We start from the raw sequence: 13231 nt of genomic DNA, 5'->3' as shown, positions 1-13231 counted from the left end.
CCATTCAATATTAGAATAGATAAGAAAAATTGTGTGGCTGCGATTAGGTTAAGTCAGATTAGTTTTTGTAGCACTTAAGAAATATATTGTAGTAATATAATCAGTATTTAATCAACAGCCAAACCATTCGGTTGGTTTTCTTTTCTCATCATCGAATAAAGAATAGAGTTGACAATCGAAGAGGGAGATTGGACTCTATTCTCTTTACAATTTAAACAAAAAAATTTTCCCGTCAAAAATAAGGATGAGTCTTTAAATATCAAAAGCTAGGCTTGTTATGGAGTGCTTCCCAACTATAGATATACAGGGTGAGATGAAAAAACTGCAAAAACTTCGAACTGCTATCATTTCTAAGCCACTATTATGGTGGGAATTTTCCAGAAAAAAAATATTCGTGATGGAATTCAAGCGTGATTTCTTTATTTTTAGCTGGAAAACCACAAGTGGCTATCGTTAGAGCACTCCAGCATTTAAATGCGAATAAATCTTATGTGTCTCGTACCATCGCTTGTTACCGCGATACTGGTATCGCAACTCAACGCAAAGGGAGTGGACGGAAGAAATCAGCAACATCAGCAGAAATGGTTCGAAAAGTAGAGAGGCGGCTCGTGAGCTGAACATATCGCAATACTCCATTCGGCAAATATTGAAAAATGATCTCGGGGAAAAGCCAATGAAATTCCAAAAATTGCAAAAACTTACACCGCAACAGAAAGAAAATAGACTCAAAAGAGCTAAAGAGTTGCTTCGTTTGGCCGAAAGTGGCGAACTGCCGAATTTGGTTTTTTCCGATGAGAAAACATTCGTTGTCCAGCAGTTTGTGAAGAAGCAAAATTATCGTGTTTACTTGCCAAAGAGGTCAGCTGAAAATCTGCACCTTCGGTTGGCCACCAGAACTCAAGCGCCAGCCATGGTGATGGTGTGGGCCGCCATAACAGCCGATGTTCGCTTTCCGCTCGTATTAATCGACCATGAAATCGGAATAAATGCGGAATATTATCGCGAAAATATTCTAGAGGGTTTATTAAAGCCTTGGGCACGCAAACATTTTGGCCGCATACCTTGAACCTCAACACGCACCATTGTTAATGGTTACAAATTGAGGTTCCTTGCTTCATTTCCAACTCACAATGTCCACCAAAATCTCCAAATACCAATCCGTTGGACTATTATGTCTGAAGTATTTTGGAAAGCATGGTTGGCACTAAAAAATACCAAAGTGTCGAGCACTTAAAGCAAGCGCTTCGCCGGTAATGGACAAAATACCGCAGAGCAACATTCGGGCAGCGTGTGACAGTTTCATTGGCGGTTTGAAGGCCATAATTCATGCCAAAGGTAACCAATTCGAACAAATCTAAACTTATTCTAAAATTTGATGCTATTTCCGACATTTTTTGCTTTATTTCAATAAAATTAAAAAAAATGTAAAAATTATGGCATTTGAGTTTGTAGCAGTTTGTTTATCTAACCCTGTACACATTTGAGTAAAATTTTATTAACCCACTTTATTTCGTTCGGAAGCTAGAGTGATTTCCACAGACGGATATACGGACAGACGGAGGGATATTGCTAAATCGACGTAGAATTTAATGCTGATAAAAAAAACAAGTAAAAAGCAGTAAGTTCGGCCAGGCCGAACTTTGAATACCCTCCACCATTTGGAACGAATTAGAAAGTTTTCAAAAAAAGAAAATAAAATCCATTAAAAATTCTTTAAAAATCTTTAAAATTCTAATATAGGAAGGTGCCGATATGGGGGGATATACGATATTGTGGACCTATAAAGACAAATCTATGTCTGCGTGTAAAGTACTCACAAGGAACTTCTTGTGTGGATTTTCAAAATACCGAATATCGCGGGGTATCGTTATATGGGAGCTATACGTTATCGTTAACCTATATAGAGAATTCTCTGTCGGGGGGTAAAGTGCTCACAAAGAACCCCTTGTGTACAAAGAACCCCTTGTGACCATTCCGTTGAAAAATATGGCTAAAAACATCAAAATACCGAACATCGGGGGTACCGTTATATGAGGGCTATACGATATCGTGGACCTATATAGATAATTCTCTGCCGAGGTATAAAGTACCCACAAGGAACTCCTTGTGTCTGTCTTGTCTGAAAATCCGACAATTCCGATGAAAAATGTGGGTAAAATCATCAAAATACCGAATATCGGGGGTACCGTTATATGGGGGATATACGATATCGTGGACCTGTATAGACAATTCTCTCTCAGGGGGTGAAGTACTCACAAGGAACTACTTGTGGGGATTTTAAGATAATTCCATTGAAAGATGTGGCTAACATCATCAAAATACCGAATATCGGGCGGTACAGTTATATTCTTTTTGAGGGGGTAAAATATCCACAAGGGACTCCTTTTGAGGAATTTCAGACAATTCCATTGAAAATGTGGCTAAAATCATCAAAATACCGAACACCGTGGGGGTACCGTTATATGGGGCTATACGATATTGTGGACCTATATAGATAATTCTCTGCCGAGGTATAAAGTACCCACAAGGAACTCCTTGTGTGGATTTTCAGACAATTCCATTGAAAATGTGGCTAAAATCATCAAAATACCGAATATCGGGGGTACCGATATATGGGGGCTATACGATATCGTGGACCGATATAGCCCATCTTCGAACTTGACCTGCCTGCAGACAAAAGAGAGATCTGTGCAAAATGTTAGCTTCCTATCTTAATTCGTTTAGACTGTATCGTGATTACAACAGACGGAGAGACGGACGGACAGGGCTAAATCGTCTTAGAATTTTACGCTGATCAAGAATATATATACTTTGTTGGGTCTAAAATGATTATTTCGATGAGTTACAAACGGAATGACGAACTTAATATACCCTCCATACCTTTTTTGGTGGAGGGTATAAAGTATATACTTTGTGGGGTCTGAAATGTATATTTTGAGGTGTTACAAACGGAATGACAAACTTAATATATCCTCCATACTATGGTGGAGGGTATAAAAATAAGTATATAAAAATGCGATTTTTTTTTATTTTATACGTTTCTGTTTCATTCTAAATTGGCGAGAACTATTTATTACAATCTTTTTCACCGGCTTAATATATTTCGATGACCATAAAAATTAAGTGGCTCTTGCTCAGCCCTATACTCAAGCCCCATGCGAAATTTCGAGACGAATGATCTAAAAATGTAACCACTAGAGCAACTGCAATATCCACAAGCAGTGAGTACAAGCGAGAGTGTCTTTAGGATCGAGATTGTCTTTAGTCAGGAGATATCGCACGTAGTTATAACACTTTGAATCTACAAACTACCCTTAAGCTTATTTGGATTCTGATAATCTTCGTAATGCTGAAAGGGTTTTTGAAAGTCAAATTTCAACGAGATTCCCGTAAGAATCAGATTTTTTGGTGTGGAATATTTCCACCAATACAAACTCTATTATTTTGGTAATTCTATCTTCACTTTCCAACAGAATAGGTCGAATTTTATTTAAAAGACTGAATGACTTCCATTCATATTTCGAAAATTCATTAAAAATCCAGGTTTATAGGAATTCTACCCCACAATATATATTTTCCAAAAATTAGCCCTTATTACATGTGTTTGTCCCACTTCAAGTGGCTCAAACAAAATCAAATTACTTGAATTACAAAAAAAAGAAAAGTCCAGTGGCATACTTTAACACCTTCCATAATCTTATCACGTCACACTTTGTACTCACACGTCATGCATGCACACCGAACGACCCACCCACCTTGCCAGCACCCTGCTCCCAGTGACGTTAATGGCAAATCAGGCACAAAAAAAGTGTGAACATTGCACACTTTCCAGCACCTCCCCTACCTAAAGCAAATATTTTTGTAACACCAGAAAACAGAGCAACACCACAACAAAAACAGCAACTACAAGGAGCAGGGTAAATGACTGACCATCTGTCTGTCTGTCTGAATGACTGCAAGTGTAAAGTAAGCAAAAAAAAAAAACCAAAGAAAGCGTAACAATTGCCGTCAATAAAAGCCAATGACGTGCGTATGAATGAATGAATGACTGCTGGACTGCTAGAAGCTATGATATGTACTTACGATAGAATGAGGAAAAAAACAACAACAACAACAACAAAATTACACCCCAAGGAATTCTGCGGTGGGATAAGGAGATGTTTATACACGAACACGTATGCGAGCCGAAGGAGAGAAGAAGGCGGGTTTGGCATTCGTGAAAAATAGGTGAATCAAAACGGCAAATACAAGTGTAAATATGACCAAATAACAACAATTACCTTGAGCAAATACTCGAGGTGCTATAGCACGTGCCTCGGACACATGGAGTGTTTGTGTTTATTTACCAACAGTCATTGGGAGAATGTTGTAGGGAAGTTGTGTTTAACTGGAAAATTAATTTTATGGGTTTCCGTTTCAATAGTAATGAAGATATTTACACCCTCAGCCATATGGCTGCAGAGGGTACATACAATTTGACACGGTCAAAACGAGCCTAGTCGAAATAATGGTTTTACACCCTAGGTCTCTTTGGACCAAATCCATTTCAGAAAATTTGGAGTCGATCTAGCGATGTCCGTCCTTCTGTCTGTCTGGCTGGCAGGTGCGCACGATAACTCTCGAAGGGAGTATCCGATTTGGTCCAAACTCCGTACATCGTAATATTTTTGTCAAACTTAGATCGAGTTCGGAGATGGCCAATATCGGTCCACTCTTTCTGGTACCTCCCCCACAATAGGTCGAAATTTTCAAAAAATATGTTTTTTGCACAGAGAGCGAAACGATAATCCGATATGATAATCCAACTTTGCATATGCTAATAATTGCGTCAGGTTCGAAAATGGACAATATCGGTCCACTTCATCCCACAAAGGCTCAAAATTTTGAATAATTACAACTCTCATAAAATGTGATGTAAGAGTCCGAATGTCTTCAAATTTCACACATTCCAATATTTATATAAATCCAAGGTCTGGTGTTAAGATGGACAATATCAATCCACTCCTTTTGATACCTTCTCCACAAATGTCCGAAATTTGCAAAGAAAAACAAAAATATTTTCTGCTCAGAAAGGGAAGCAATAGTCTAACTTTGCTGTAATTTTGCAAATCCTAATATTTGCGCTCCCCCACAAATGGTCGAAATTTGCAAAAAAAAAAAAAAAATATTTTCTGCTCATAAAGGGAAGCAATAGTCTAATTTTGCTCTAATTTTGAAAATCCTAATATTTGCGACAGTTCTAGGACTCGTGAGAAAAAGGGATAGTATTGGTCCACTCCATGAAGCGCCTCTCCCACAAAAGGTCGAAATTTTGAATATCCTTGAAGTTCATAAAAAGCGAAATCAACATCCGATTTCATTCCAGACATGGTTATATATATGGTATAGATCTGTTATAAAGATGGTAGAGATCGGACCCTTTATTTTTCTACCTGCCCCACATAGGTTTCAAAATTTTGAAAAACATAAAAAACATATATCTACCAACCCCTTCACCCACAAAGGGACAATTTTTTTTAGTTTTTTCAATTTTCAAACAAAAATTCATAACAGAAGTCATAATATTTTAAAATAATCGAACATTGGATGAGGGTATACATCTGTCGTCAAAACCGACCGATATTTATACCCTACAACACTATGTGTTGGGGGTATTATAAGTTTGATTGGGCCAAAAATTATGTAACACCACGAAATATTGGTTTCCCACATAGGAAAGTATATATGGATCTTCCTAGCTCGCCGAGCTGAGTCGATCTAGCTATGTATGTCCGTCCGTCCGTCTGTCCATGTTAATTTGTAATCACTCTACAGGTCGCAATTATGGCCCGATCCTTACGAAATTTTGCACGAAGGTGGGGTTAGCTTCAGAATAGAAGCCTATTTCTTTTGGAGATGATCGCCAAATGTTTAGGGGTTGAAATGGACCATATACTGAAAAAATTTTGGATTTTGCAGTAGCTATACAGGTCGCAATTATAGACCAATCGACGCGGAATTTCGCATGTAGCTAGAGTTTAGGGCAGGGAAGAAGCCTACCAATTTTGGTGGTCATCGGATAATATTTAGCGGGTAAAATAGACCATATCTTTTGTGTTGAAAAAATTCAAAATTTTTCATTTAATCGCGAATATTTTAAATTTCGGCGAAATCGCGAAGCTATGACCAGGTTACTTCTGATCTTTACATTGATGTTAAGATCCAACAAATCGGATATATAGCAAAATATGTGCGATATATATGTCTATCAAAGAAGATATGCCTGAAAGATCTCATATATGTCGAGAACAACTGAACTGATTTCGACAGTTCTCATTAATTCAGAATGGCCTCTTGGCAGGAAAGAAAAAACGTCTAAAAAAATCGCATAAAAATATCTCTCTAAAGATGAAAACATTGATTTTGTAACATTTTCTCATATTTTTTCAATTTTGTCATATTTTTGGCATATTTTCATTTTGAATTAAACATTTGGTAATATTTCTACAGCTAACAAAACTAAGTAGTTAGGATATCAGGATATCATATACAGAACGCATTTATGGCCCGATCCTTACGAAATTTTGCACGGGGATAAGATGAGGGTCAGAATAGAAGCCTACTCTTTTTGGAGATGATCGCCATATTTTTAGGGGTTTAAATGGACCAAAAAAAATGCAAAATTGTCGGCAGGTCGTAATTATCGCCCGATCCTCACGTACATTTGAATGGACGTAACCGCACATTGCAAAAGCCATGCAGTTTGGGATGGCCATCCAAAAATATTCAATGTGTGAAATAGTTTGCCAACTTTTGTAGACAAAATACGAAAATGTTCCATTCCAGTGACTTTTTGGAGAATTCACAAATACAGGAAAGACGCACTCTGACTATTTCGTTAACGCTGATTTCGTTGAAGAATATAGTCAAATGTCTGTATCTCATATAGATGCGTTTCAGTCAAAAACCAATAATAAATGTTAATCTTTTGCCACTTCTGAGAGATTATAGGTCTTTGGGAAATATTGGTTCCAGATCTAGGAAGACCATTTACGTGCAACATCTACGAAGAAATTGGAAATGGGCAAATTAGTTTAAGTTGCTATTATTCGAAAATTAGAGAACGAAACCTGATAGCTTTCTTTTATTATTTGTCACAATATTTTGTGGAATTCTTTCGAGTATCTCGCTTATATAAATTGTATCGTTTATTATAGTGTTGTAGGGTATTCAACGGTCGGCCCCGCTCGACTGTAGCCTTTGCTTACTTGTTTTTATTTGGTTTTACAGGAAGGTAGCATGAAGTGTTTTATGAAGATTAGTTGATCTATTAAAACAATTTAGGGGGGACAAGCTATAAATTCTCTTAAGGTAAATGCCATCCTCTTCTTATGCTGCCTTCAAAATAATCTTAAATATACTTCAAACATTTTTCAAATAAAGTTCATTAGACAGTGTTCTGGAAAAAAGTACGAACATTCCCTGTGGTCAGCATAATAAACCTTAAATCGAATATTTCACATATGTACTCCACTACCATGCGTCCTGTTTTCTTTTTTCATTCTTTTCAGTTGAAACTCCTTGTTCGTTCCTCCTTTCCATTCGAATTTTATATATCAAATTGTTGGTTGTATGACAAAGTATGACACGTTCACCCTGGGTCATTTGATGGTTTCACCCACATTTTCTTTTGGTAACTCACGTAACAGACATCACACTGACCAAGTATCCAGTTTCTGGTTGGTGGAAACAATTTATTTTCTTAAAAAAAAGAGAGAAACAGAAAAATCATCAACCATGAAACCTTTAACAAATCCTCTTTTTTTTTTTGGGGAATACGTTGCTCAATGTTTGAAAGAAGTCATCGTAAATGAACTGAATTTAACAATATTATCGTGCACAATGGGATGATGAGAAATTTCAGAAAAAATATAAGTGAATCTAAGGAATTTCTTAATTCGAAGCATTTTTATAAAATTTCAAAGAAGTTACTTCTAGGAGACAACACCATTACATTGTTGCTTGCAAATCCTAATATATCCTGTAGAATATGTGTGAAGACTTTGGAGTTGAATCTATAAGTTGGATATGGCTAGGACTCCTAGAATACTGCTGGAGTTCTGCCTTTGAAATGTTTTCAGATCAATAACTGTTACATTTGGTACATTTTTGAAGCCCCCATGTGGGTCTATACCTGTATTGACAAAAGCCATATTTTGCAATAAATTAATAATAATAAAAATTCCCAATTACAGATATTTTCATTTAATAATGTGATGAAAACCATCAAAAAATCTAAAACTGGTGGGTGTCGTCCTGATATGTTTTCAAATATATTTTACACAAAAGGTGTGGTCTATTTTACCCCCCAAATTATTATTCGATGGCAATTCATTCGAAATTTTGGTCTTTATTTGTGTTTTGTAGAGCTACTGTAAACTAAGGAAAATTTGTACCTTGCTAACATCTTCATCAACAAAATATTCTTATTCTCACCCTAACCCGAATCCAATGAAAAATTTCGTGAAGATCGGACGAAAATTTCGTCTTTTTTATAATACACATAGTATTGTAGATCAAAATGCCCAATTCAATATTGAAAGTCAAACTTTCTTTTAAATCTTTGGATTTTTTCTAAATAAGCAAAGGCTATAGTCAGAGGTGAGATGTATGCACTTCTGAAATCTTCTTGCCTACATTGAAGATTCACCTAACAAAAATTCCCATAAATACCACATAAAACATGCAAATGTTGAAGCTCAATTATCCTCTTTTCGAATAATCATCAAACATTTGAAACCAATTTTTTCCAAAAACATCAATATATGACGAAGCAATTGTCCCCATTGCGTCAAATACCTATGTCGCTCTTTCAGAAAGAACAGATATTTATCATTCAAATATTCAATTCAATTTTTCCGTATATATTGAACATTTTATATCATATCATTCTTGAAATAATGTCAAAGACCAATGTGAAAAAGTTTCATCGTGGCAATTGACCGAAACAAAATTTGCCCTATTTTTGGCTACTCAAAACAATATTTGAAAATTTAGGTTCCTCCTTCTACCTTTTGTGTATTTGTGATTTCGTTAATTTTTGATATTTTTCACACAACATTGTATGATGACTTTCCAAAATGCTAGGCTTTAACGCTGTAAAAAATTCCAACCTCATAAATAATTCCATGTTTTTTGGTCCTTGGTAAGAACTGTAAGAACATTGTAAAATCTAGGCAATATTTATTCAATTATTCCTTTATTTCAGTTTTAAACCCCTAACATAATTATGTAAAATTCAATATCGTAAGTCAAATTGAAACAAATCGTATGCGATAAAATATATGTCGGAAAATATCACATTAAAATATTCACATTTTTATTAGCATGTCGGAAATAGCATCAAATTTTAGAATAAGTTTAGATTTGTTCGATTGGTAACCGAATCATGGCCTTCAAACGGCCAATAAAACCGTCACTCTGTTACTCTGCGGTTTTTTGGCTCATTCCCAGCGAAGCATTTTCTTGAGGTGATCGACACGTATTTTTAGTGCCAACCTTGCTTTCCAAAATACTTCAGACACAATAATTCAACGGATTGGTATCCGAAGTTTTTGGTGGCCATTGTGCGCGGGAAAAGAAGCGAGGAACATTTTGTAACCATTCTTGGGTGGCGGGTGCTGAGTGCGATGATGCTTAGTCCAGTTGGAATGTCCAAGGTCTGCGGCCAAAATGTTTACGTGCCCATGGCTTTAATACGCCCTCCAGAATATTTTCGCGATAATATTCGGCATTTATTCTGATGTCATCGTTGATTAATACAAGCGAGAGCGAAGAGCAGCATCGGCTGATATGGTGGCCCACACCATCACCATGGTCGGCGCTTGAGTTCTGGTGACCAACCGAAGGTGCATATTTTCTGCTGACCTCTTTGGCAAGTAAACACGATCATTTTGTCTGTTTACCAACTGCTGGACAAAGAATATTTTCTCATCGGAGAAAACCAAATTCGGCAGTTCACCACTTTCGGCCAAGCGAAGCAACTCTTTAGCTCTTTTGAGTCTATTTTCGTTCTGTCGCGGTGTAAGTTGTTGCACTTTTTGGAATTTAAATGGCTTTACCCCGGCCTCATTTTTCAATGTTAGCCATATGGAATATTGCGATATGTTCATCTCACCAGCCATTTTTCGACCACTGCGGTTTTCGATCAAGTCGCTCCTTTACTTTTCGAAACATTTCTGCTGATGTTGCTGTTTTCTTCCGCCCATTTTTTCATATCACCCTGTATTCTCCATACTATTTATGGTGGGGTATTAAAAAATAGGTTGTCAATTTTTATCGATTCTGGCTCAAGTTTGAGACAATTTGACCATAAAAATATATATCATAAAATGTTGACTGATTATCGGATTTTATCTATATACCCCATCTTAGCACCAAATATGAGCGGAAACATTGAGATCTTTGAAGTGTATAACAAATATAATAGTAATTTCATCTTTTATTATTATTCCATATTTCTACCTTACGTGGAGGAAGTACCAATCGAATCGATTCCTACCAATTTTGCGCCTGATATACGTATGACGCAAATATTACGATGCATGGCGTTTAGCCTATGAAAAATACTAACTTTACATTCTTTGAGAGATAATTTTTCAAAATTTTAAACTGTTAAAGGGACGTTATTAAAGGATTTGTCCGATACATTGCTCATATATTGTATAAATGATGCTGTTACCAATTATAATTGTGTCAATCTAGTTCAGTACACCAGTTTCTAAACGTATGATTAATTTCCAAAATCTCATGTATTTTATATCACTTAAACGCAGAGGTTTACTTTTTTTGTATGGATGGTAGACCGACATGGTCCATTTTCACTCAGAATCTAGCTTTGATAAAAAAAGGAATGTCGGAGATTCACTTCGCATTTTGTTGTGAGTGTGTACAATTGTGAACCCTTTTAAATGAGGCAACAGAATGAGTGGACGACATTGGTCTTCTTCCGCCTATTCAAGGTTTGAAATAAATATTTGATTTTAGAAAATTTCGCTTTCCACTTTCCGCTTAGCCACGACAATAAAATAGTGTCATTGCTTTTGCAACACCTGAAAATATTCGCCTAAGATCCCATAAAATATATAACCTCATGATTAACGTTTATTTCTACCTATATGTAGCCATGTGCATCCGTCTATAAACTGGTGATATTTCTAGGATGTTTGATGGCAAAAATGTAATATGTTGTTATAGCTGGGATTAGATTTACCCCTCTAAAAAAATGTTCAATGTATGTCCACTTATAGATTTTCTGTCCTGATTTTCGAAATATAAAAGTTTCGTTCCTTATCGCCATACAAATTAGCTGTAATTTGATATCTCGAAGTCTAAGTATATTTGAGATTTAAATTCGCCATTGTCGTTATCACAGGCAACTACCATAGTCTCTATGTGATACAATTTTAAAAGAATTTCCTTGGCAACAAGTCGCAACAAAGGTGAGAACATCCATCTAATTGGGTTCCTCGGCTTTCGAGTTTCAATGGGATGATGTAACTTGGCTGGTAGTAGGTTGTTATAACATATTTTGTACAAACGGGTCCATGGAAACATTTCCTTGTGTAATTTTTATTTTAAAGGTTTACATCTTACATTCCCCTAAAATTGAATAATCATCGAATTCAACACGACTCCTCAGCCGACCATAGTGCATACCATAGTGGTTATGAAGAAGACACAGACAGACAGACGTCATAAAAAACTGCTGACAACTATTGTTGCTGTTTTAGTCTTTGGTTGGTCGATTTTGTTACTTTTCCACTGTGTGTCTTAGCCAGCATTTCGTTTTTTTGTGTCTTTTACTGGTCCCCAAGAGTATGTGTCACAGAAAATTACTATCATGGGAAACAGAGTATGATGAAGCTGTTCGGAGGAGTATGCCTCGGTAATACGTTTATACTGCTGGCATGAGGCCGCGATCCTAAATAGAGTTGAACAAAAAAAACACACACACATTTTTTTGTTAAAAGGGCAAAGTGCGGTGACTTCTTTTGGCACATCCAAAAAAAAAAAAAATGGGAAAAAAAGAACAAAAAAAGATTCTATGAAAGTCTTGTTTGACTAGTGGACAGTTCTTTGCTTTTTTATGTTTGCTGCCAATAAATATTTGCTTCATTGCCGCTGCTGCAGCTGCTGGCGGTGCTACTGTTGAATATTTGATAGCAAATGTTCGTTTGCTCGAAGGACGTCGAAGGCATTAAGGTAATGGCAAAAATATCTAATATGAAATGAATGGAATGGAGGTTGCATTTTTTTAAGATGAAGAATTTGTTGGAATGCTTTTTTTAAAGCAGGAGATATTAAAAACATTTTTAAATTGTTATCAGGAAGAATATTTTGAGATGGGGATTTCTTGGAAGATTTTTTTAAAATGTTTCCACCGACGTAGGGGAATTTTTCTTTTACCAATTTGCATATTCCACCTTCCACAATAAATAAATATTTTTATGGGGAATTTAAAAATTTGAATTGCCAGAACCGAAGTTCTTCAAAATTCATCCTGTTTGTTTGTACTGCTATTATACTTTTTCGGTAAAATTAGCTGAACCGATCTCTATAAAATTTAGCAGTGGAATTTCTATGCTGTATCTGATAGTTGGCATCATATATCCTTGTTGTGGAAAGTATTTTACGGGTGTGAGGAACTTAAATACAAAATCGGATGAAACATATATATGGGACATATATTATACATCTGGTGCATGTATTGATAGATTACCTTCAATTTTAAATAGGGTTTGTCCTTGGATTTGATGGAAAATCTTAAAGGCCTACTCACTATAAAAAATATAAGAAGTTAGAGCGACGTCTCTCTATGAAACAGCTTTGGAAAATCATCTTTCCATAAGACCTTTACAAAGTCCTTTAGGAGATATTATATTCATGGGAATTTTTTTTCCAGAGAGGACAACCTCTGCAATCATCTTTCCAAAAAAAAAAAACACCCTTTAGAACATTTTCTGTCCATAGCGGATCCTTGATCAAAACAGAACATTTGCATTTTATTTATCTACGGAGAGCTTCAGAAGACAATTTATTCACTCATCCATGGAGAACTTCAGTGTACCTTTTATTTATGGAAGATAGAGAAAACTTATTGAATATTATATTTCAATAATATATCAAAACAGGACCTTTTGAAATTTCATTCTTTGACGGAGAACTTCAGGGAGAACTTCAAGGAGGACAC

The sequence above is a fragment of the Musca domestica genome, unplaced genomic scaffold (genome assembly GCF_030504385.1).
Source record: "Musca domestica strain aabys unplaced genomic scaffold, Musca_domestica.polishedcontigs.V.1.1 2, whole genome shotgun sequence".
Taxonomy (NCBI): Eukaryota; Metazoa; Arthropoda; class Insecta; order Diptera; family Muscidae; genus Musca; species Musca domestica.
This window is presented reverse-complemented; position numbering follows the sequence as displayed.